Raw genomic sequence first — 24,393 nt, 5'->3', positions numbered from 1 at the left:
TGGAACTCTCCCCTGAGGGCCTTGGGAGCTCCACCCACCATTCCGGTGGCAGGTCTGATCCTACCCCCTGCCTCCTTGTGACCTTTTTTTCCGGTCCTTGCCCTCCACCCCACTCCTGGACAGAGATGCCTGTTGGGTTTCGGGGTCTGAGGTGCCTGGTGGCCCTCCTGGAGTCAGAGGTGTCCAGGCCTCAGGGTCCTTCCGGGCCTCTACCCCATGAGAGCAACTTGAACCTCAGCCTGGAGGTGGGAGACTGCCTCCACCTATTAATTTTTCTAGGACGTCGACTGTCTGGCCAAGCAACAGCTACCTGCTCTGACCCCCTTCTTCATGGGGACACTGGGCTATTCCTCACCCCCACTCCTTCTGCCACAGTCCCAGGCCCTCCAGTCACCTGTGAACCATGAGTGGCACTTCCTCCTGTATCCTCAGCAGGCTCCAGGCCACAATCCTTGGTCCACTTCCCGGCTCTGGCCCCTCCCAGGCTGCGCTTTCCCATGTGGTGTCCAGAGCAAGGAGGGACTCCTGAGACCCTGGGGAGGAGCCCCTGACCCCCAAACCTAGAGGGGGAAGGAGTCGTGGTGACTCATTCAGTGCACTGGTTATTTTATGGAGCGTCCCCTCCACCTGCCAGGCACTGTCCTAGATGCTGGGGGTCCAGTGATGCATGAAACAGACAAAGGCCCAACACTCACTGAGATCAAATTCTAGGGGAGGAGACAGATGGCCAGAAACATGCTGAATATGAGATGTACTTATATATTTATATTGCATTGATTTATAATGTATGTACCCATAATTGTTTATATACCTATATAAATATGAACAAAATTTATAAATACATTCATATATAAGCAGCATTTTGTTTATAATGCAAGCATAAACAGTTCTTTATAAATCTAAACAAACATTTAAATACATGCAAACAACAAATATATACTAAAATATATATACTATTGATATATATACAAACAGAATGATAAATGCTTGGAAGAAAAATAACTCAGGACAAGCAGAGCAATACTAAGTCTGTGCTTTCACACAGAGGGCTCCGGGAGGGCTTCCCTGGGGAGGTGGTATGGTATCTGAGCAGGCACCGCAGGGTGGGACGGTGCAGGCGGGCAATCCCGTGGCAGAGCATCCCATGCAGAGACCTGAGGTGGGCAGAGCCGCAGGGCGCTGGGCTCCGAGGCCGAGCGCCGAGGTAGGAAGAGGCCTCTGGGTGGGCGCCCCGGCCTCAGCACTTAAGGCCTTTCAGGTCCGAGCAAGGACTTCGCATTCTGTGTCTAGACCGCCCCCCGCCCCCGCTTCGTTAATGGGAAAGCTGGAGGGTAGCGGGAGGACGGCTCAGGCTGGCCTCGGGATTCTTCATCCAAGTTTAAGATTCGAAGCAGCACCTCCTCCGACACCGATCCCTGCAGGCTCACTTACTCGCCTTTTAGTCTAGTCGTTGGAACCACAGCAAAGAGTCATTTCTGTTAGTCAGACTTTCGCACTAGCCCAGATCACTTTTGTGGCCTTAGGGTGGGTTAGGAGGCGTGTGGGGTGAAGCTCGCCAGATCGGGAGCCTCTGGCTGGCTTGCTCTGGGCCCCCCGCGGGCTACCTCTGCTGGCATTTCGGCCCGCGGCCGGCACTCGGACCCACCGCGGGGCAGCGCGACCGCGGCGCCTCGAGAACAACTAGGCAAAGTCGAGCGCGAGTCCACCCGAGCTCCGGGAGCACCTCCCGGCCGGCTCCAGCGCCCGCAGCTTCCGGCTCAGGACGCCGGGGCGGGGCCCGAATCTGCATTTCTAGCCGGCTCCCAGATGCTGCAGGTCAGGCACCCACTTTAAGACCCACCGCACCAGAGCTCTGTTGCCCGGATGGAGGTTCTGTTGGGTTCCAGGGCAGCGAGCCTGGCACCGCTCACTCACTCCTCGATCGCCAACTTCAGTCCTCCCGCCGGTCCGCCCACCTCGCCCTCGCCGGGCCCCGCCGTTGCCAGGTGCTTCCCCCTCCGCAGCTCCTCCCCGCCGCGGCGCGGCGCGCTCCCGGGGCCCAGAGGTCCGGGAGAAGCGGGCGGCAGCGCGGCGGCGGGCCGGGAATCGCCCCCGGGCGCCGGTGCCGCCGGGCCCCCGTCCCGGACGCGCGCCGCGGGCCGGGTCCGCCGCTCGGGAGGCGCGCGGCGGCGGCGGGGGCGGCGCTCCCGGGGGCGCGGCGCACCTTACTCCCGGCGCCCCCGCCCCGCTCCGGCCCCTCCCCGCGCGGTCCGCGCTCCCGCCCGCGCGGGTCGGTTCCAGCCCCTTCCGTCGTCCCGGCCCCGCCGCTGTCCTCCGCCGGCCCGCGAGGGAGGACGATGGGTCGGCGCGGAAAAAGTGAATGAAGGCGGCGGCGGCGGCTTCGAGCGCCTGACTCGCGGGGCCAGAGCGCCGCCCGCGCCTCCCGCCCGCCGGCTCCATGGACGCGCCGCGCGCCTCGGCGGCCAAGCCCCCGACCGGGTAAGCGGCTCCGGGCTCCGCTCGGCTCGGACGCCCGCGCCCGCACGGCGGGCACTCGGGACGGGGGCGCCTCTCTCCGGCCCGCGGGCCCGCGCCCCGCGAAGGAAGGGGGTTGTGTACTTTGTGCTCCCGGGTCGTTGCCCGGGTAACAGTGTCAGGCCGAGGCCCGGGCGCTTTTCGCGTGGGTGCGTTTGTGGGCGCGATCCCTTTGGGGGGTCCCCGCGGGCAGAGCCCCACCGAGCCCCGAGCCTTCCTCTGCCACCCGCGAGGGCTCTCCGGGGTGGGGGGTGGGGTTGGAAGGCAGTGGAGACTCGGCCCCGGCCCCGTCCCCCAGCCCTGTCGCTGACTTGCCCGGTTCCCGCCCGCGTTCCAGTCTGGTCACCCCGCACCCGGCACGACACCCCGCCCCACCGTCCGCTCTACCTTCCCCCCAAAAGGAAGGGGAACAGGTTCCGGGCCCCCGGAGGCGCCTGGGTGCCGCGGTCTCAGGAGGGCTGTGTAGAGGGCACTGCCCTGGAGGTTCTCCTGACCAATGCTCCCCCGCCCCGGCAGGCTTTTCGGGGCTCCCCTGCACAGGGCACAGGCGGGGCGGGCCGGGCCCGCGTCAGGGACCCCAGCATCGGAGTATAGTCGGGGCTCCCATCCCGGCTGGCGTGGTCTTGCCCCTGCCCAAACTTTCGCGGGGTCTGTTTTCCATCCCCACACCTCGCGTGTGTGGATTGCATGTCACGTTCACATTTTACTCGCAGAAAGAGTGACTTCCTTAATACAAGAAAAACAAGCCTGCTCTTTAACCGGATCCTGAGGCGGAATTTGAACCTTGCACGACCCCACGGGGCCTGGCGGCCGCTGCGCTGCAACGTTGCGCGCTCTGCTTGCGGCTGCCTTGCTTCTCCGCGGGGCGCACCCAGGACCTGCGAACTGTCTTACTGGGCCTGGAGCAAATGTGTGATGAGTCCTGCAAATGGAATGAGTGCCTGGGGTGGGCCCTGCACCTGCTTACCGAAAGGGCCCACGTTCCCATCTAGCAACTGGTCTCCAGCGAGGCAGCTTTGGGGACAACTAATCTCATTTCTTTGCAGTGTATCCCACTGACTCATCCTGCCCGCGTGTGCCCATAGGCCGCGGTGCTGCCCAAGTGCGCAAAAGGTTTTCAAAAACTGGCTTTTTTTTTTTAACTCTCCCTTTAATGCCAGGAAAAAGTGAGCCAGGTTAGTAAATCAAATAATCCTGAGGCTGAGGAATGTTAAAAAGAACTTTTTTCTTTTGCAGGGCGCTTAGTGGTTATGTAATTACGTTTGAATAAATAAATCTCCCGCAAAGAAAATACACGTGGGAAATCCTTTTTCATGGCAGGGGTCATTGCAAAATGACTTAGAGAAATGTGAAACATAATTGCCTCTAAATCTGCCGTCTTTGGAGCTTATTTAATGAGCCTGTTTAAGGAGACGGAATCGTTTTTTGGCAAAACTACCTTAGAAGTATATTTGAAGCAGAGAACATTTAAGAGGCCAGTGAAACGGTATCCAAAAACGATCTGTGAGATCCTTTAAAGGGATCTGATTGTAGAAGTGAAACGGGGAGCCCTAAGAATTGGGCCCTCTTTCCAGGCTGGTACTGCGTAAGCAAGAGGGCAGTCACCCTGGGTCTGGTTCACAGTGCTTTGCAGAGCTCTGGTTGGCCTTCATGTCCAAGTCCCCCAGGGAGACTAAGGACTTTTGCTGTGGATATGGTAAAAAAAGTGAGATTGTTATTATTGATGCATTTGGTTCTGTCCCCACACTCACATCCAGAACCTCTGATCTGCTTGTTTGAACATCTTTGTCCGAGAAATGTAGACATAGTGCTTTTAAGTCTATTATTCCCAATTACTGTATCATTTTTCATTTGTTTTAGTACATTTTAGTGAAGTCAAGCAATATCAACGTGCTTAAAATCAGAGGAAAGAAATGGTCTTGGGTTTTTTTGAATATTTTATATGATTTAGGTGTATCGGTTGCCTACCAGAAAGGAAAGATACAGATGTGAAAATTTTGGCTTTGGTACATTATTGGTGGTAGTCAGCTTCTGTTGGTTCTTCACTGAAATTACAGTCTCGTCTCTCTGACTGGTTCCTATGTTGCCTAAGAATAAGGCAGTGCTTGCCACGGACTCCGGGGAATTTGTTTTTCTCTGATACTGCCATGATTGGTTATCCAATCCCACTTTCGGTAAGTTATCACTTCTCTGCACGATAGCAGATAACTGATGTAACGAATTTGTTGTCGTTCCCTGAAACTGGCACTTTTCCTTGTAATGGGCTGGATGGGGGACAATGAATTAAGGAGATTTCACATTGTAAAATACGGTGTATGACAGCCCTTCTTGAGGATTACTGAAGGGCCAGAGGACTTAGTGAATGGAAACTCACCCATCGTATGTCTGCCGAAATTATTAATGCAGAGTTATTTGTTATCTTTGTTGAGAACACAAGTATACATTTTAGTTAGATTGAAGTTATAGGTTTTTACTAGTAATTTCATTAAAATCATAACTTAAGATGAACTTAAAACTGTCTGGGGAAAGTATTCTTTTAGGAAAGAAGACACGCAAAAATTAACAGTCAGACTTGATGTGACGTTTTAGGAATTTCAGAGCTCAGTTGAGGTATCATGGATGGAATATTCTAGAATGCAAGTAAAGGTAAATTACCTTTGGATGAGGTTCTAAAATATCTTTAAGTCCATTTAAGACAAAGTTTATTGGCTTACCTTTAGTTTGAGTATGTGTAAGATCCATCCCAGTAGTTGGTGATGGACACGGGGTTAACTGTCCCACTGGACCCTATATGAATAAGAGACAGAACATTGGTGAGTTTGGTAGGATACTGGTTAATTTTTTTTTTTCCTATGGCGGAAACACGTATTTCTGTAGAATAAAATAGTCTCCAGTGACATGAAATGTCTAAACAGCTGGTGCCTTTGACCATTGACTGCATTCAGGCAGTGTGCTGATATAAAAATCAGTGGAAGTTTTCTAGTGAGTCTCGTCAAAAAGTGTGCTTCCTGGAGACATAGATGGTAATCCTTTTTCTGCATAAATTCATCTTTATTTAATCAAGTTATTAGAACAAGAAATAATTTTTTTTTTTTTTTTTTTGCTGTACGCGGGGCTCTCACTGTCGTGGCCTCTCCCGTTGTGGAGCACAGGCTCCGGACGCGCAGGCTCAGCGGCCATGACTCACGGGCCCAGCCACTCCGCGGCATGTGGGATCTTCCCGGACCGGGGCACGAACCCGTGTCCCCTGCGTCGGCAGGCGGACTCTCAACCACTGCGCCACCAGGGAAGCCCAAGAAATAAATTTTAAAATATTAATTCAAGTGGGTAACTTGAGCTACTTGAGTCCTTTCAACACCCAACGTAGCCTACGTTCAGTATAGGAGGCCGCTACTCCCGACCGTAAACTTGGGTGGCCAACTCAGCATTTCCTACCTCACCTCTCACGAGCATACAGAGATAATAAAATATTAACAGGTGTGCCCCATAATAACAGGTTTAGGCTTCTAGGCCTTTTTTTTTTTTTAAGTTTTTTGGCTTTTGGCCAATGTGTTAGAAAATGTATTTACATCCTTAAAAATGACAGTGTGTCTAATTATTGGCTTCATTAAACTTTTCCCATTTAATTTGAGCTGTATTTTTTAGATGTTATGTTGGCAGTTCATTTAAGAATGTCAAAGTTATTGTTTGATATAAAGTGGAAAGGAAGCCTAGGAATTTTATCCTTTTGTAATTATAGTTTTTCTTAAAATTTTCTTGACACGTAAGAGGAGTTGGACATTTCCCTGTTACAATAGCAAATAACCTCAGAGCACTGTAAGTATTTCTCAGTGGTTGTATAATGAAGGTGAAGCTAATATACGATTAAATTTGCTGTAATGACGTTTGTACTGTGCTGGGTTCTCCTGACTCTGGGCACGGCGGCCTGCAGCCCCTCCTCTCTCCCTCCCTGCCTGACTTTTCTGGCACCAGCGGAGTGGATTATTATTGGGTAGGTGCAGGCAAGTGACACCCCCACGTGCATGCAGGTCTGGGTCCAGTGGCCGCTTTAATTTGGGACCTGGGAAGTGAAGTAATTTCTGAACACCCGAGAATGCTTCCATAATTATTAAGAAAAGAGTGATTATAGGCTGTCTGCACAGCAAGGAGCAGTTTAGGTTTCTAGGCCTTTTGTGCTTTGTTATTAAATATATCATTAAATTAAAATTTTTAATTGACCATCAGTTTTAAAAAGTGAGCCGAGATATTTGACATCAAAGTAATGTTTAGACTGAGGATGTGCAAATTTAAAACATGGGAGCAGTTGGTTGTGATTTGGACTTGAACTAAATAAAAACATTTAGTGGAGAGGTCGTGTATTTATTATGTGTTTCCCGCACCCCTTTATTCTCTCCCCATCCTCATATAATTGTGGGGGTCTGTGGATTGTACATTTCGGGTTAATTTTAGTTGTACATTTTTTTCAGTTGCTTTATACTATAACAGAATATAGATTTGATATTTCCTGATCCACTGAAGGCTTTTATATATCTTCATCTTTGCATTTTTTTCATGATTTAAGCCATTTAATTTTGATGTATGTTATTGACATAGTGATAATCTGCCTTTTTACTCTTTTATGGTTTTCTTTTAAGCGAATTTTAAATCTCTCCCCTACCCCCTACCACTTTATACCTTTGCTTCCACTTTCACCTTGTCCTGCAGTGTTCACTGTTCAGGACCACTTGCTGGCTTTCAGCCCCTGAGTTGATGGCAGCGTCTTTTATCACTTTTCCTTCATGTTCCCATAGTTCCTTATTTTTTACCTGTCTCTTCCAGTCGTAGTATTCAACTTTTTTTCTGACTTATATCAATACTTTATATGGTTTCATTTGCTTTTATACACAGCTAATTGTTTTCAAGACCTAATGGTGTTTATTCTAAAGTAGATTTTGCTACGTACTCCGGTGGGTCTCCGGCAGCATCTGCGTTTCCTCCCGTCCTTCTCAGGGATGGTCCCCCGCTTCAGAAATGAGGACGCTCACTTCCCTGGCTGGGGGCACACTGCAGCCTTGAGGGTTTTCACAGGCTTCCATTTGTCCCCTAATTAGGCGCTGAGCTGTTGCTTGCCAGGACCGTGTCTTCTACAGGTCAAGTTCAATGAGAATAAATTCCACAGCCAAAATCATTTCTATTTAAAAATTAAAGGAAAAGCTTTTCAAGCAACGGCTAAGATGTATTTTATTGAGGTACATTTGATGAGACAGGTTCCCAGACCGCAAACACTTTCTCACAAACCCTGTTGTAGATCCAGTCCCCACCTCTGCCAAACCAAATGTTACCTTTTTAAGAGACACTGATTGCTTTAGAAAGATCATTGAAGTCCTTATCCTTTTTGAAAAAAACTGACACAAATTCCCAAAGTTGAGCCAGACAGACCAGGAGTCCTGGTTCATTGCTCTCCCCCTTCCTTCTCACCGTGTTGTCCAAGATCTCAGAGGAGGAACCCTTGTCTTAGGGACACTCTCCCCTCCCTCCCGACGAGGGCAGCAGGCTGTCTTTCTCCCTGGACACACGTGGACACACGTGGACATGCTCGCACCCCGACTGGGCCAGACGGGTATCTCCCTAATCTAGAATGCCTTGTGCTTGGTCATTAACCCTGTTTGACTCTCTCCTATCAAAGGCAGACAGGCAGGCTTGGTGGAAGGGAAACGGGCTCAGGAATAAGAAGACTTGGGTCCCGGTGTCAGTTGTGCAGGATTAAACTGACCTTCTGAGCCGAGCCTGCTGGCCTGTCCTGGGGTAGCTCCTGCCTGTTTCCCAGCCCGGTGCTGTCCCACGAAATTCTGTGAGGGTTAATGATGCTCTGTATCTGTGTCCAGTCGAGGAGCCACTGAGCACTTGAAATGTGGAGCTGAATTTTTCACTTTCTTCAATTTTCATTCATTTAAATGTCAACAGCCAGGTGTGGCCAGTGGCACCCTAGAGGGCATGCAGTTCCAGTCTCTTCTGTTTTCCCTGCCCCCTTATCCCTCCCGAACCAGACTGTGCCCTGCTTTCTCAGACTTTCTCTCTCCCCGAGGCCCGTGGGCTTTTCCTCTCCTTTCCTAGGTGGTTGCTGCCCCCTCACCCAGCTGCAGCTGGGGGCTCCATCGAAGGCCCTCGAGATGCCCCCCGTCCAGTCTCGGATGAGAGCCCTGACCTTCGCCTCTTGTGGCAGTGGTGATTCCCCTGTAGGAAACCCTCATGTGGGTTTCCATTTACTCGTCTCTGACCGTCTGACTTACGAGCTCCTGGGGGCAGGGATGCTACCTGGTGATAATCGTGTCATAACTTTGTGGCACGGGACACGATGCACAGCTGCAATTCTGTAAATGAGCCCTGCTTCCCCATGATTCGTGGAGGGTATTGGATAAGATGAGCTCAAGACTCACATGAGACCTAAAATCATAGGATCAGAAGGGTTCCCAGAAATTATAGACCCTTCTTTTGTCAAAACTGACTTTTTAAAAACTGGCTGCTTCATCTGGCTTTTGCCGGACTATAGGACAACAGAAAGGTCAGTTGTTACTACACCATTCAGCCCGATCCACTCCGACTGGGCTTGCCAGCTGTGCCATCCTGCCTCTGCAGACTTGAGATGTGTTGGACGTCTGATTTTGTGGAAGTAGAGTGACAGTATCAGACGATGCAAAGTGATGGTGGCTGAGAGAGGAGATGAAAGTCTGTGGAAGTCCTGCTGTGGTCTGAATGTCTGTGTCCCTCCCAACTGAACATGTTGAATTCCTAACCTCCAAGGTGGTGATACTAGGAGGTGGGCTTCTGGGGTGGGGCCCTCATAATTGGGATTAGGATTAGTGCCCTTATAAAGGACACCCTGAGCGCTCCCTTGGCCCTTACACCGTGTGGAGGTACAGTGAGGAGTCTGCAACCCGGAATAGGGCCCCCCCCGGACCACGCCAGCGCCCCAACTTCGGCCTTCCATCCTCCAGAACTGCGAGCAATACATGACTGTTGCTTAGAAGCAACCCAGCCTGTGGGGTTTTGTCATAGCAGCCCGAACAGGCTAAGACAAGATGCCAAGTCACAGGGGACCTGCTTCTCCCTGTCTGGGGGCTCTGCCGGGGCCATTTGCCCCAACCCAGCCTGAGGTGGGGGAAGGAAGGGGACGTGCCCTTTCCTTTGAGGTGCCCTTTCCCTTCGCTCATATCTGTTGACCCAGTCTTTGTTTTTATCGTTGTAAAATTTACATGATATAGCGTTTACCATTGGTACAGCTCAGTGGCATTAAGTCCGTTAACACTTGTGCAGGTGTCACCACCTCCAGCTCCACGATTTTTTTCTGCCCGAACCGAAACTCTGTATCCATTAAACACTCACTCCCCACCCACTTCCCCCAGCTCCTGGCGCCCACCATCCTGCTTTCTGTCTCCGTGGATTTGACTCCTCTAGAGACCTCATATAGGTGGACTCATACAGTATGTCTCTTTCTGTAACTGGCCTATGTAACCTAGCAGAATGTCCTCAAGGTTCATCCATGTGGTAGCGGGTGTCGGAATTTCCTTCCTTTTGAAGGCTGAAAGTGTAATCACAGCACTTGTCTTCACCACTGGCTGCTGTGAAGTATGCCCCTCTGGGCGTGAGACTGCAGGTACCCGTCTCTGCTTTGACTCCCTCCCCCATATCCTCCCAGGAGTGGGACGGCTGGACTGTAGACAGTTCTGTGTTTAACTTTTCGGGAATCGCCGTCCTGCTTTACACAACAGCTGCGCCGTGTGGCATTCCCACCAGCGGCGCCCAGGAGCTCCTGTTTCCAGCATGCTGTCTGCTGGCTGTGTCCTCATCACCTGGTCCTTTCCAGTCTTGGAGGGAGAGGGGACGGGACCAGGGAGCTTCCCGGCATCGTTGCTAGTATGCTCGAGCCTCTGACTCCCTGTGGGGAGTGGGGGGAGCTGAGGTGAAAGTGGGCAGACCAGGCAGGTGTCCCTGCTTCTCCCCCTCCTCCAGGGTCCTGGGGGACCCCCAGCTTCTTCAGACTGGGGGCCCCTGGCGGCTCCTGGGCCTCTGCTGGAAACGTGGCCTTAGTTTGCTCTGAGCATCCCTCACGGCCGTGGTGCAGGGTTTCCTCCACAGTGTGGCTGTGGGTCTGTGACAGCACCTGCTGGGCAGCTGGCATCTCTGGATGGCAGTGACACCACCCCCAGGGCCTTCCAGGAGAGCCCCATGCACCAGCCTGGCCCTGACCCCATGGCTTCATTTGGAACAGATCAGGGCACCAACAGTTTGCTTTTTACGATGTCTCTGTTCCTGTTACGGGTGCCCTGCCCACTGTGTCTTGTTCAGAATGGGCACCAGCCTGAAAAGGGGGGGGGGTGGGGGAGGCAGGAAGATTTCCAAGCCTGGGCCCCCGGGGTGGCCGTAGCAGGAGAATCAGGGTTCCCGCCTGGGAAGTTGGGTAGGTTGGGAAGGGGATGGCAGACAGGACGAGGAACCCCTGCAAAGCATTTGTCTCAGCATCTGTGCTCCATTCGGCCTTCAGCTCAGGGAGTGGACCAGATGTGTTGACCCTTCGGTTACGTGGAAGCGGCTTGAATGATTCAATGCTTAGGTAGCAAACTGAGTTAGGAGACTTGGGAAAACGGGCTGTGAGCACGAGTGCGTGTGCACGCGCGTGTGTGTGTGCAGGTGGCGGGGACGTGATGTTTAAGCTCAGTCCCAGCCCTGGGCACGGTAGCAGGCTCCCAAATCAGATTCTGGCAGTTCTTGCAAACCTGATGTTTAGGGAGTTGAATTTAAAAATAGCTCAGGTGGGAGTGATAATACAGCAAAAGTGTAGACTTGTGTTCCCGTGGCCAATTCCTGAGACTTTTCAAACAGTGATCGTTGTGTTGGCTGGAGCCCTATTAATTAAGAGCAAAATCCACTAATGTTCGATAAACAAGCCATTAGGTTGGAAAGAGACTGATTCCCTGTGGCCAGAATCTAGACATTTGCCACTGAGAGTAGCTCCCTGCCAGAATTCCCCACCCGTCTGCCCGCCCGTCTGTCTTGCTGCCTATAATTATCACATGGAGTTGGCTTGAAAACTTTCTCCCTCTGATGCTGTGTGTAAACCCCTTCTTACATCTCAGTGGTTAACAGTGTCTGGACAGCATCACGCACAGGAAGAGTGGTCTGCAGACCTGTCAGTGGATTTAAAAAGTGGTGGTTGCCAAGGGGGAGGGGGGTGGGGGAGGGAAGGATTGGGAGGTTGAGGTTAGCAGATACAAACGATTATATATAGGTTGGATAAACAGCAAGGTCCTACTGTAGAGCACAGGGAACTGTATTCAATATCCTGTGATAAACCATCATGGAAAAGAATATGAAAAAGAATGTGTATATATATATGTATAACTGAGTCACTTTGCTGTACAGCAGAAACTAACACAACATTGAAAATCAACTATACTTCAATTAAAAAAAAAAAGCTTTTACAGAGAGGTGTTCCTGGGGGTCATGAAGCTGAGTGTCTTTCGTGCCCTACCAGCCCTACATCACCCCGCTTGCCCTCCCCCACCGCTTCTCAGGTGCCGATGCCTGGTTTCCATGCAGTGATCCACAGATGCAGAGTTGTCCCGAACGAGGTTGGGGGGGTAATTTTACCACATTCAGAAGAGTAATGAAAACTAGTTTGGGAACGAGATGAATTTAAATTGAAAAAGATTTCAGTGGAAAGTATTTCCTTGTTATTCGTCAATTCTTTTTTCACTGACCATCCTGTTTCACGTTTTTGGAATGCTGCCTTTGGGGTTGGACATTTTTCTCAAAGGAGGAGACAGAAATGCTTTTCGCGAGGACCTGCCTCATTTCAGACTTTTAGTCATCTGTGATACTAATGGTTTCCAGCTGACGGGACAGGCGTCACCAGCCCCACCCCAGGAGGCTGGAACCCCATCGGTGCTCCAAAGTTGGTGGATGTAATTCTCTCTACAGCTTATGGGTGAGATTGTCACATGGCTGAAGACTCCAGGCTGGTGTCCTGCCCCTCACCCTGAGGTCACCCACCACACAGAGTAGAGGCCTGGGACATAGCTTCCAAAGTCCCGTTGGCTAAAGCTACCATCTGGTTTCCGCGGGTGATGCCTCTGGACTGTTTCCGAACCACCTGCGTTTCTCAAGGGCATTTTTCTGAAGAAACAGTCCCCTTGTCAGCATCCGAGTGGCTTCTTGCTTGTGTGTGGGACCCATGATGTTACCCACCTGATGGTAGCGGTGTTGATAGGTCTCCAGATGTGCAACCCTGAGTCGCCCGGGTGGGGTGTTGTTTTGGGAGAGGTAAGTGGGGTGGGATCCCAGCTCTTGTGGAGCACAGACAACGTGTTTGTGAATTAACGTGACGCCTCGAATGCAGACTTCTCCCCCAGCCAGACATTCTGCCGATCCTGGCTTAGGAATTAATAGACGTTTCAGCACCTCCCTTGGCCCAGGGTGTTCACTCAGCTCACTGCGTCTTGTGCCCGTAGGTTTTGGGAAAGCGCAGGGCTCTGCCCTGCCCCACAGACGGGCTGCCCTCAAAGTAGAAGCTACGCAGACTCAGACTCACAGGGCTGGGGGTGTGATTTTTTGTGGGCGGCCTTGGCCGGACCATGGGTCATGCTGTGAGTGTCACAGTAAGCCTGGCAGCTTTCACCGCCCACCTCCTGCAGGTGGGTGGGCGTCAGAGATGGGGGCTCCTGGGGTTAATGTCCCCCATCTCTGGCCTCCCAGCACGGAGGAGCTAGGAGGCAGGATATTCCGGGTGGTCCTCAGGGCAGCGCTGTTGCTGCTCTGTCCTGCAGCTGACGCCAAGGGGCCTCATAGGTGGAAAGGATCGCCGTCATCATCAGGTGGAATTGATTGAGCGCCCACCTGGGGGCACCTTAGTGTCGTGAAGGTCCCTGTACAGGTGCTCTTAGCCCCCCAGGGTCTGTGCCAGCCCATCATTCCTCGGTGTGTTTTCTTCTTCTTTTTAAGCTTGTTTTTAGTCACACTCAACGAAAATAACTTATCATGCTTTATGAAGCTTTACTTAACCTGTGTGGAATCCTTTCCATCTGTCAGTTATAACTGATAAATGACACACCCGGAGTCGGAAGAATATGCCCTTTCTCTCTTTAGTTTCACTGTCGGTCAGTGGAAAACATTGCTTTTTAGACAAGACATCTGAATGGCAACCCCAGGGGGAAATTATATGTTTGGAATGTTTTCTTGCTGTTTACTTCTCATTTTCTGAGTTGAAAATGATAGGTATTCGTATGTCAGCATTTAGACTTTACCTGGCAAGGTTAATGGGAAGTAATGGATGACTTGTTTTTAAACTGGGCTGGTTTTAATAATACACTCGTGTGTGGGAGGGGTGCACACTTCATTCTCATAACAGTGTTATATAGGTAGGGAGTTTTTTTTTTTTTTTAATCGAAGTATAGTTGATTTACAATGTTGTGTTAGTTTCAGGTGTACAGCAAAGTGATTCAGTTATACATATACATATTTTTTTCAGATTCTTTTCCCTTATAGGTTATTATAAAATATTGAGTAGAGTTCCCTGTGCTATCCAGTGGGTCTTTGTTTTTTCCGTATTTTATATATAATAGTGTGTGTATGTTAATCCCATACTCCTAATTTATCCCTCCCCACCACTTCCCCTAGGGTAACCCTAAGTTTGTTTTCTATGTCTGTGGGTCTCATTTTGTTTTGCAAATAAGTTCCTTTGCATCTTGTTTTTTTGTTTTTTTGTTTTTTTAGGTTCCACATATAAACGATATCATGACATTTGTCTTTGTCTGACTTACTTCACTTAGCGTGATAATCTCTAGGTCCATCCACATTGCTGCAAATGGCATTATTTCATTCTTTTTTATGGCTGAGTAATATTCCATTGTATATATGTACCACATCTTCTTTATCCATTCCTCTGTTGATGGACATTTTAGTTGCTTCCATGTCCTGGCTATTGTAAATAGTGCTGCAGTGAACACTGAGGTGCATGTATCTTTTCGAATTAGAGTTTTCTCCAAATACATGTCCAGGAGTGGGATTGCTGGATCATATGTTAGCTCTATTTTTAATTTTTTAAGGAATCTCCAGACTGTTTTCCATAGTGGCTGCACCAATTTACATTCCCACCAACAGTGCAGGAGGGTTCCCTTTTTTCCACGCCCTCTCCAGCATTTATTATAGGTAGACTAGGTAGGGCGTGTTTTTATAATGCTGAATAGGCATTGGCATTGAAACATGTTTTCATTTATTTTCTACGTGCAGAAGTGATATATCTTTGGGAGAAAAAGCTTTGCACCAGGTTTCACTTATGTCCCTTTTCTTTTGTCCACGTGTGGTAGTGAGCACCTGTTGCTCTGCAGGAGGTCCTGATGTTGCAGGCTGGGGATTTTGAGGGAGGAGCGAGTGGCTTGCTGCTGTCTGGTCACCTCCATGATGAGGGTGTGGATGTAAAGAATGGCAGGTGAGACAAAAAGGTCTTCAAATGCACCCTCTTGGTGCCACTTGGACCTGGGCATCCCTTCATCCTTGGTCTTGTCTTGACTGATATGGAGATGGTGGAGCCGCCTGTGATTGGATTGGGGTCTCCCGACTGTTGGTCCAGTGAAGGATCTTGGAGGAGGTCTTTGCTCCAAACCTAAGCTGTGTCCAACATCATTGCATGACATCCTTTACCCATTAAAGAGAATATAAAATAAATAATCTAGGTTCAGCGTGGAACGCAGTCAGCGATGTCTCACATGTGTTTGATCAGCTGCTCTGTAGACTCCTCTCTGCGAGATAACACCATAGGCTGATTTCCTGAAAAACATATGTTTGGAAACGAGGTAAAATACTGAGCAAGTCTGTAGATCCACTGGGGAAAGTGTCGGGAAATGAAGACACTTGGCTGATCCAAACGGAAAAACCCAGAGGATTTACACATGCCCCGGTAGAGTCAGATTCCGTAGACAACCTAAATTCTGATAAGTCTGTCTATGTTTGTCACAGGAAACATCTCAGAGCTTGGTCAACCGCCACTCCAAGCTCATTAGTTTGAGATAAATAGGTGTTCAACAATATTTGTTGTTTTGACAGACTCCCTCTTGACTCTCTGTTTTTGCTACAGGAAAGTAGTGGTAATTGGGAGGTCAAACTGGCCTCTGTGTCTGCTGCTTCTCCAATCCGGAGTGAGGGGGCTGCCCCACCACCACCTCCCACGGCCCACGGGGCCCTCGCTGTGTACACAAAAGCAGATGTGCACCTTGACCTCCCTGTTGGGTTTGGATGATGGCCTTTCCAGCCCACGTTCAGCCGCAGGTCCTGTCTCCAGATTCTATAAAAGGGCACAACAAGTTTTTACACCTCTGCTCCCTGCAAGTGAATGTAAAAGCCTGAACCTGAAATTATGGTCCGTTGTGTTAACTGTGTAATGAGGCTTGGGAAAACATCCACCTATGACTGTAGTCAAACGCGCTCGTTTGTGAAGTACAGGGTTGTATCACAGCAGTGGAAACGGTAGCTTATTTCGAAGAACGCAGCCTCTGAGTGGTGTATTGCTGTCATAGGTTCGGCGCTGCGTTGGGAGCATCGAGCCAATGCTTAGGCACATGCCAGAAAATGAGTCACCGTGATGGCCTCAGCTGTCTGTGACCCCCTCTGACAGCCGCGCTCTGGCTCCTGTGTCAGGTCTTCACTTAAAATAGTAGTAAAAACTGTAGCAGCAGTTCATGACCAGTGAACTGGAGTGAAAATGAACTCAGTTAGGTTCCTAGTCTTGAAAGCACGGTGATCACCAGAATTGGGGCTCTTCAGGAAAAAAAAAGAATGGTCTTCTCATTTCGCGTCAGCAGTAGAACATCTTAGAGTAGCATTTCTCATCCCAGTTGACGGCTGGAAATCACGGCATCCTTGTTTTATTTATATAACCCCTCCTTGTTCATTATGCTGGCGGCGAGGCCAGATCTTGGCCCTTCTACGTAGCAAACTGCCCACAGTTATTTCATAAACATCTCTGAGCACAGGGAAGAGGACTCAGAGGGGACCAGGCCAAGCCAAGACATTGGAGGGCAGCTAAAACCAACATAAAGGAAGGTCTTGCAGCCCTGACTGTAGGAGGGCCCCTGTTTGAAGCCAGGAGGTGAGGAAAAGCCGGTCAGATTTGGAGCTGGGTGGAAAAGTGGATCAGGTGTGTCTGGGTGGTGGAAGATGAGGGCTGTGTGCCAGGGGAGGGGCTGCCAGGAGTGAGTGAGGGGCCCGTTCCCACCCCCATGGGGTTAACTGGCAGGCGGACACACCCCGGAGGACGGAAGGGAACAGAGGATGGCGCGTTGAGATGCCTGAACCATGGGTTGGGACCACAGCGTGTGGTCTGCAGGGCCAGCCCGGGGGTCTGGACTTCATCTTGAAGAACTGGGGGATCGGTCAAAGGGATTTGAGAAGAAGAGCTCCATCCCCATGGACAGAGCTTCTTCTTAGAAGATTCCACCGAGGCCAGCATGGCAGAGAAGCCAGAGAGGAAGGGGAGTGTCTGGGAACTGGCTGGGTCAGCCAGAGGGACCATGGACCCGGCCGAGGGACCAGGTTGACCTCGCCTCCAGCCTGTGAGTGGAAAGCAAGGCTCGACTCTGGGTGCCCCGGGCTCCGGGTGGCGAGGCTCTGAACCCCGAGACCTGGGGCGCCGGACCTGGGCGGAGGCGGCAGAGCTGGGCAGAAAGTCACTCACTCACTCACTCACTCAGATGCTAGTATTGCCTGTGGGTGAGGCTAGCGGGTGGGGGCTGCATGGAGAGAGTGACAACAGCTCAGGGAGGGCACGGGCGGTGGGGTGCTTACCAGGCACCGTTTACAGTGCCGCTGTGTGTCACCCCACTTCATCCTTCCAACAGCCCGGAAGAGGGGCTGCTCTTTCCCCTGGTTTTCATGAGGAAGGTGAGACACAGAGAGGTTAAGGAGTGTGACCAGCTAGGTGACATGGGTAACCCCAGGGCCAGATGTGTGGCATGGGTAACCCAGATCTGAACCCAGGGACACAGGGCCTAGTGTAGTTCGTTACCCCGCAGTGCATGGTTCAGATATTTGTGGAAAGGTCGCTGTGGGCCCTGAAGAAAGTTCTAGGTCTCAGGGGAAGATGTGGGGCGGTGTGAGCAGCTGGGTGACGTCAGGCCCGCTGAGAAGACGCAGCTGCTTCAGGAGAAAGGGAGCCTTGGCCGAGGGTGGGTTGGAGCCGGGGCCTCTGGGGGTGCTGTGCTGGCAGGTTGCACTTCACTTCATTTCCAGGGCCTCTGGGAGAAGGCGAGCACCCATTTCATCCTCGAGGCAGTGGCCCCAGCCTGTATCCCGCATCACACAGGGGGTGGTAACGGGATTCGGGGCGTCAGGCCCAGGCCTGCCGAGCACGTGCTGCTCTGTCTGGCTTAGCATCAGGACCAGGCCAGCGTGTCGGCTGTCTGTGCCTCAGTATCCACGCCTTTAAGTCTCGAAGGCAAATATGAACACTTGTAATAACAAAGGAAGAAAGAAGCAAGGCCAGGGAACCGGGGTTTGAGGGCCAGAGATACATATCCTGTGTTTGCAGCAGGCCTGAGGCCACTGCTACTCAGAGCGTGGTCTGTGGAGCTGTCTGCAGTGAGAGAAGCATGCAGCCAAGATGGTGTCCAGAAGCTCTCACAGCAGTTTGACCTGCTGGGACATCACAGAAGTGGCCTGGCCAAACCTGGCCACAGACTGGCAGCTCTGGTCTGTGGATGTGGTGTGAGGGTGCCTGCAGGCTTTCTGCTGTGCACTGTGTCATTTACTCCTCTCAGCAGACACGTACGTAGGTACCGTTATTGTCATCATTTCGGGGATGAGGACCCTGAATCCCAGAGAGGTTAACCCACCTGCCCAGGGTTACAGACCCCAGGCCTGTGGCCAGGAAGCAACGCAATGTCCCCTCCCTGGGCACTTGCAGCTGTGGACATGTCCTGTCATTCTCGAAGCAGTTCTGCCAGCCTCCTGCTGTCCCCACGCCATCACCCCACCATCAGCAGGGCCCAGGCCCATAGGCTGGTGTTCCTTGAGACCCTCCAGCTGGGTTGGAGAGGTACCAGGCATGCTGCTGGCCAGTGCCCCCTGGAACCTGGGCCCATGGGCAGGGGGGTTATTCCTCCTGCACCCAGTTTGAAACTTGCGACCTTAGGAAGAAAGAGAGAGAGGAGAAAATCAGCAAAATCTGAATTCCTGTAATTCTCACTGACTTACCTCTTTCCTGCCTCACCGCATTGTCAAGGCTAGGGATTTGCAAAAGTTCTCTGGAATATAGGACTTTCTTAACTGCCAACTCTGCCCCTGCCCCAGGCAGCCAGGCTCCTGGCTCAATCAGTAGGTTTTGAAGGAGCTCCCAGGTGGCTGAGGTGTCCAATCCTGGGTAAAGATTATCCGTCCCTTCATCCATCGCATTGTTCATCCTCCCGTCCAGTGTGAAAGTGAATGGCCTGAGTAAAGACACTGTTTCAAGCTCTCAAGGAGCTCAAGTTGTGTTTAGTCTGAAAGAACCACATCCATTAGCACGATTAGCACAATTGTTCTAAATTGTTGTTCCATAATTTCCTCTTCAGAGGCCTTTCTGTCTACGTTTCAATACACTTCACATGGTTTAACCCAGTTGCCTTGGAAAACGCCCCTCAGGCCCAGATTGCAGGCAAGCACTCCTGCTATACTTAGCCTCTAGCTGTGAGTCATCGGCAACGTCGCAACATGGAAATGGTTATAAAGCCTTCGCAGGCATCCCCCATGAAACAGAAGGCTCTGTGAAACCCTTGCGGGGTCATTTATCTAGTTGTTTTCCTGCAGAATTACTTGTCTTGAAACGTAAATTGTTGATCAAAAAGGACATGAAATATTTAAATGGCGTAAAAAGATTCTTTGGTACAAAACCAAAAACGAAGTAAAGACAAGCTTCATTTAAAAAAATGTTTTTCATCAAACATCTTTTTCATCAAACATCTTCCAGCATCTTAGGACAAACTCTTGTTTTTCTTGTCCACTGAAGAGAAACGTAAGACCTAAAAGTTGTGTGTTACGTTTTATTCGGGGACCTTACCGAGGACTATAGCCCAGGAGATAGCCTCTCAGTTCGCTCTGAGGAACTGCTCCAGAGAAGCTGGGATATATTGGAGCTTCGGCTGGAAAGAAAACATGTAGTCAAACATCAACAGACTAATGCTAATCACAAAAACCAGATGTCTCAAGTTAATGATTTTACTGTTCTTCCATGTATGGGAAGATGCAAGAGTTTGGGCTCATTGAAATTATCCCTTAGATTCACATCTTTACTATCTAGGAGCCAGTATCTTGTTTTTCTCCATCCAGAATCCCCTCAGGGTGGACCATGGGGGCTGCTTCAGTGGCCTGATCCCCGTGGAACTGGAATGGCAGACAGCATTCCCTGCCCACACACTGGGTGAAAATCATATATGTATGATCTACTCTGTTAAGTTTGTGTTCTGTTTCCCTCCTACAATGGGTGTTTGAAATGAAATGGTCCATTTTTACTGATATAGGACCCTTTTTTTTTTTTTTTTTGCGGTATGCGGGCCTCTCCCGTTGCGGAGCACAGGCTCCGGATGCGCAGGCTCAGTGGCCATGGCTCACGGGCCCAGCCGCTCTGCGGCAGGTGGGATCTTCCCGGACCGGGGCACGAACCCGTGTCCCCTACATCGGCAGGCGGACTCTCAACCACTGCGCCACCAGGGAAGCCCTGTAGGACCCTTTTAAAGATTTATTCATTTAATCAGCTATGATTTTCTAAGAACAAGAATTCATGAAAACTCATTCATCCGTGGGCTGGCCTCTTGGGTGTGGACAGTTTGTCCCTGACCTGACAGAGCCCACGGAGTAGAAGGAAGGACAGGCCTCTAAACGAGTCATGATGACAAACGCTGTGACAGGGGTGTGTATGTACAGAGTGCTGCAGGAACACCCAGAAAAGAAGGAGCAATTAGTCCCGCTTGTAGGGCGGGGCAGAGATCAGGCAGGTTTATTTTTATGAAAGGCCTTCTCAGAAAATGGTTCTGCTGAAGCAGTTCTTAAATATAACACGCCTCTAGACGCCGCAGCAGCCAGGAGGGAGGAGCTGTAAATATCACACCAAGATTAGCTCATGTAAATAGACACCCAGAGGTTTATTCAATGGGGAGTTCTCTGTTCCTCATGATCAAAAAGGAGGATAAAGAGGGGTGGAGAAGTGCAGACATCTGGGAGGCTGTCAGGGCCGGACGCTATTCAGAAAAGTCAACACCAGAGTCGAGGATATCAGTTTGAACTGCAAATTACCTGGCTTTGGTGGCAGTTCTTGGACACGTCGTCCGAGCGGCCCTGCAGGAAGCACGTGGCACGTGGTAGCCGAGGGGGACCCCGACCTGAGGACCCCGGGAGCGTGCAGGCACCTTGCCACCAAGCTGTCATGTTTGTTTTTCTGGGTGGGCCCTGACCTTGCACAGAAACCCCCGGGAGTCATGTGGTGACAGGGCAGGCCTGCGTCAGCGCTGCCTGCGAGGGCGGGCACTCATCAGAGTATTTCTCTGGTCCCATTTACTTGGGGCTGTTATTTTTTTTAAAAGGGACAATTTTGATAACTTTAATTGAATAAGTGATACAGGTGAAACTTAATTCTACAGAAATTGAGCACAGACCACGTGCAAGGACAGTGCTGGGTCTGCAGGGGATATAAGAGTATGCATATATCCTGGGCTAGTAAGATCAGATACAGAAAAGATAGCAAACCTTTGTTTAGACAAAGTTAGGACTAAGGTAGATCCTCACTGATGGAAAACGTAGGCAAATTGCTCCAGGCGGAGGAGGTGTATTTTCTATGCTGAGGACACTGTCCTGACCTCAGGATCTGAACTCAGTAGGGAGTAACTAGCGCTGGAGCCAGTGGCCTCTGGACCTCAGTTATGCATTATCTCACTCACGCTATTCTTCTCAGTAGTTTGAAGATGAGGTTCTTTTTCGGGAATTTATTTTTTCCTCTGTGCGGTTGAGAAGATGTACTGAATTTTATAACTACTGGTTGAGGTATATTTCTGTACAGTCAACTGCATGTAATTAAAGCATATGGTTTGATGAATTTTGGTATATGTTTACACCCTGGAAAACCATCACCACAATCCAGATGCAGGGTTTTTCTTTCCCTTTCAAAAGTTTCCTTCTGCCTCTTTGCAACCCATCTCTCCCTCTACCCGTACCTGGTCGGCTTTCTGTCACTATAGGTTAGTTTGCATTTTCTAGAATCTTCTTTACGTGGCACTGGGTGGAACATACTCTTTTTTGTCTAGTTTTTTCACTCAGCGTAATGGTTTTGATGTTCCTTTATAATCTTGGTATTTCTGTGGTTTGTTCCTCTGTCGACAGGAGGGTTGTTTCCACTTATTAATTTACAACAATTTGCATGTCCGTTCTCCTGTTGATGGACATTTGGGTTGTTTCCAAGTTTTGGCCGCTACAGATAAAGCTGCTGCGAGCACTCGTTTATGGTCTTGGTGTGGACATAGGTCCCTTTTCTGTTGAGTAACAACCTAGGGGTGGAACGGCTGGGTTGAGCGGTGGGTGTGCGGTTACCATTTAAGAAGCCCCCAGCTGTTTTCCAAGCTGCTGGACTGTTCTGCGCTCCACCCGCAGTGGAGGAGAATTACAGTCGCTGGGTCCGTCTTCAGTTTTCACTGTTCTAGTGTGTGCGAAGTTCATTAAATTTTAAATGTAAATTTTTTCCTGGGAGCATCAAATGTGTTAGCAGCTATTTCTTCAGTAATTGTCCTAACTCAGCGAGAAATGGAATCCGTCCAGCCAGGATCACTAGCCTCACCTGCAGGGGTGCCCTGGGCCTGGGGTACGAGGCATCCCTGGGGTCCAGGCCCTCTTTACGGGGGTGCAGGTGGAGTGGCTCGCAGGGAGTGTGACTAGTTGGCCCTGAGCAAACCACAGGGTGCCGGGAAGTAGCTGAATAATGCTTTCCTAGCTTCTGATTCAGCAGTGTTTTCACATGATCATCATTCCTTTTTAAATAGTATCCACCTTAAAAATAGAAAAAGAGAGGGCTTCCCTGGTGGCGCAGCGGTTGAGAGTCCGCCTGCCGATGCAGGGGACGCGGGTTCGTGCCCCGGTCCGGGAAGATCCCACATGCCGCGGAGCAGCTGGGCCCGTGAGCCATGGCCGCTGAGTCTTGCGCGTCTGGAGCCTGTGCTCTGCAACGGGAGAGGCCACAACAGTAAGAGGCCTGCGTACCGCAAAAAAAAAAAGAAAAAGAGAATTTTAGACTAGATCACTTTTCAGAGGACTGCCCTAAATTCAGTAATGAACAGCAGTCGATTTGAAGATTCAGCTAATTCCATTCAGTGGATGACTTGGAATGACAAAAATGGAGCATTTCTCCTTTTAAAAATTTTGATGGCAGATTTCAAACATACATAAAGGCAGAGAACAGCATAATGGGTGGGCGCAGGGGGCGGGCCCTACTCAGGTGCCCATTTGTGCCCATTATCATGCATTAAAAACTTTAAACCTCTGTATTATTTGGCTCGATTGTTGTATGGGCAAAGCCCTCACGCTGCCCTTTCGTTTGCAAATCCTTCTGCGGGCATCACTGACTAATAGACAGGGTGACTTGTTCATGGCCATTATCTCATTATCATGTCTAACAAAACTAACAGTAATTCCCTACTAGCAGTGAATTTCCTGTCCTTACTTCAACTGCCCAGATTGTCTTCGAGGTAACTTGGAACAGTTACAAAAGTGATTCTTAAGCTGAACCTACTGGTTAGGACAACAGGTCAAACAAAGAGTTCGGCTGCAACTGTGTTCATTCTAGCTCATTTCCCCTGGTTCCTTCACGGCAGCATCTTCCTGTCCTTCCTGCCTCTTCTTGTCCCTCCAGCTCCCTCTGCGTGTGTCAGGGTCCCAGCCTCGCAGCTCTCATCAGGGGGTATGTGCTGTGTGCCCACCTGTGCAGGTGAGGGACCCCGGCCTGGCAGAGAGCAGCAAGGGGTGATGGAGCATGTGCTCCAGGGCGCATGGAAGGGAGGCCAGGTGTTCACGTGGACGGAGGGGTGCGGAACGGCTGAACGGGAGCTGCCAGGCATCTTCGGGGAAGTGTGGTCTGGCATTTGGTGTTATCATTTGAATCATTAATCTGAGAGATGGGGGGAATCTGAGGTTGCCAGGGAAGAAGTAGTAGGGACGGCTGCACACCCAGGGCTGTGACGTCTGACCCGTCACCTCGGAGTTTTAGAAAAGGTGACGCCCATGCTTCCAGGATTTGGGGTGCGCTGGCTGCTGGGCTGAGGCAGGCTGGGAGGACAGGCCCAGGTCACCCTGTGACCGACCCAGGCACGGTTTTCTCCAGATGACGGCCCGAGCTGGGCCCTCTCGGGTTTCAGGGAACCTCTGCCGGAAGGACTCCGGCCATCAATCTGTCTGCTTTTTTTTTTTTTTTTTTTTTTTTGCGGTACGCGGGCCTCTCACCGTCATGGCCTCTCCTGTTGCGGAGCACAGGCTCCGGACGCTCAGGCTCAGCGGCCATGGCTCACGGGCCCAGCCGCTATGCGGCACGTGGGATCTTCCCGGACCGGGGCACGAACCCGCGCCCCCTGCATCGGCAGGCGGACTCTCAACCACTGCGCCACCAGGGAAGCCCAATCCGTCTGCCTTGCCTGTCGCTTCACAACCCACATTCCCCATCGACTAACAACCAAGAAAGGTCAGTGAGCCGTGCTGGTGGCCCTCGGTGTCCTGGCATGACTCGGAGTAGGGCACTGGCCAGTGCCACCACCGCTCCTGGATGCCGTTGTGCGATCCCGTCGTGTCTGCTCAGGTGCAGGAGTTGGCCTGGCACAAATGCTGCCCCTCTGGTTCGGCTTGAAA

The sequence above is a fragment of the Phocoena phocoena genome, chromosome 9 (assembly GCF_963924675.1).
Source record: "Phocoena phocoena chromosome 9, mPhoPho1.1, whole genome shotgun sequence".
NCBI lineage: Eukaryota > Metazoa > Chordata > Mammalia > Artiodactyla > Phocoenidae > Phocoena > Phocoena phocoena.
Note: the sequence above shows the minus strand (reverse complement) of the source record.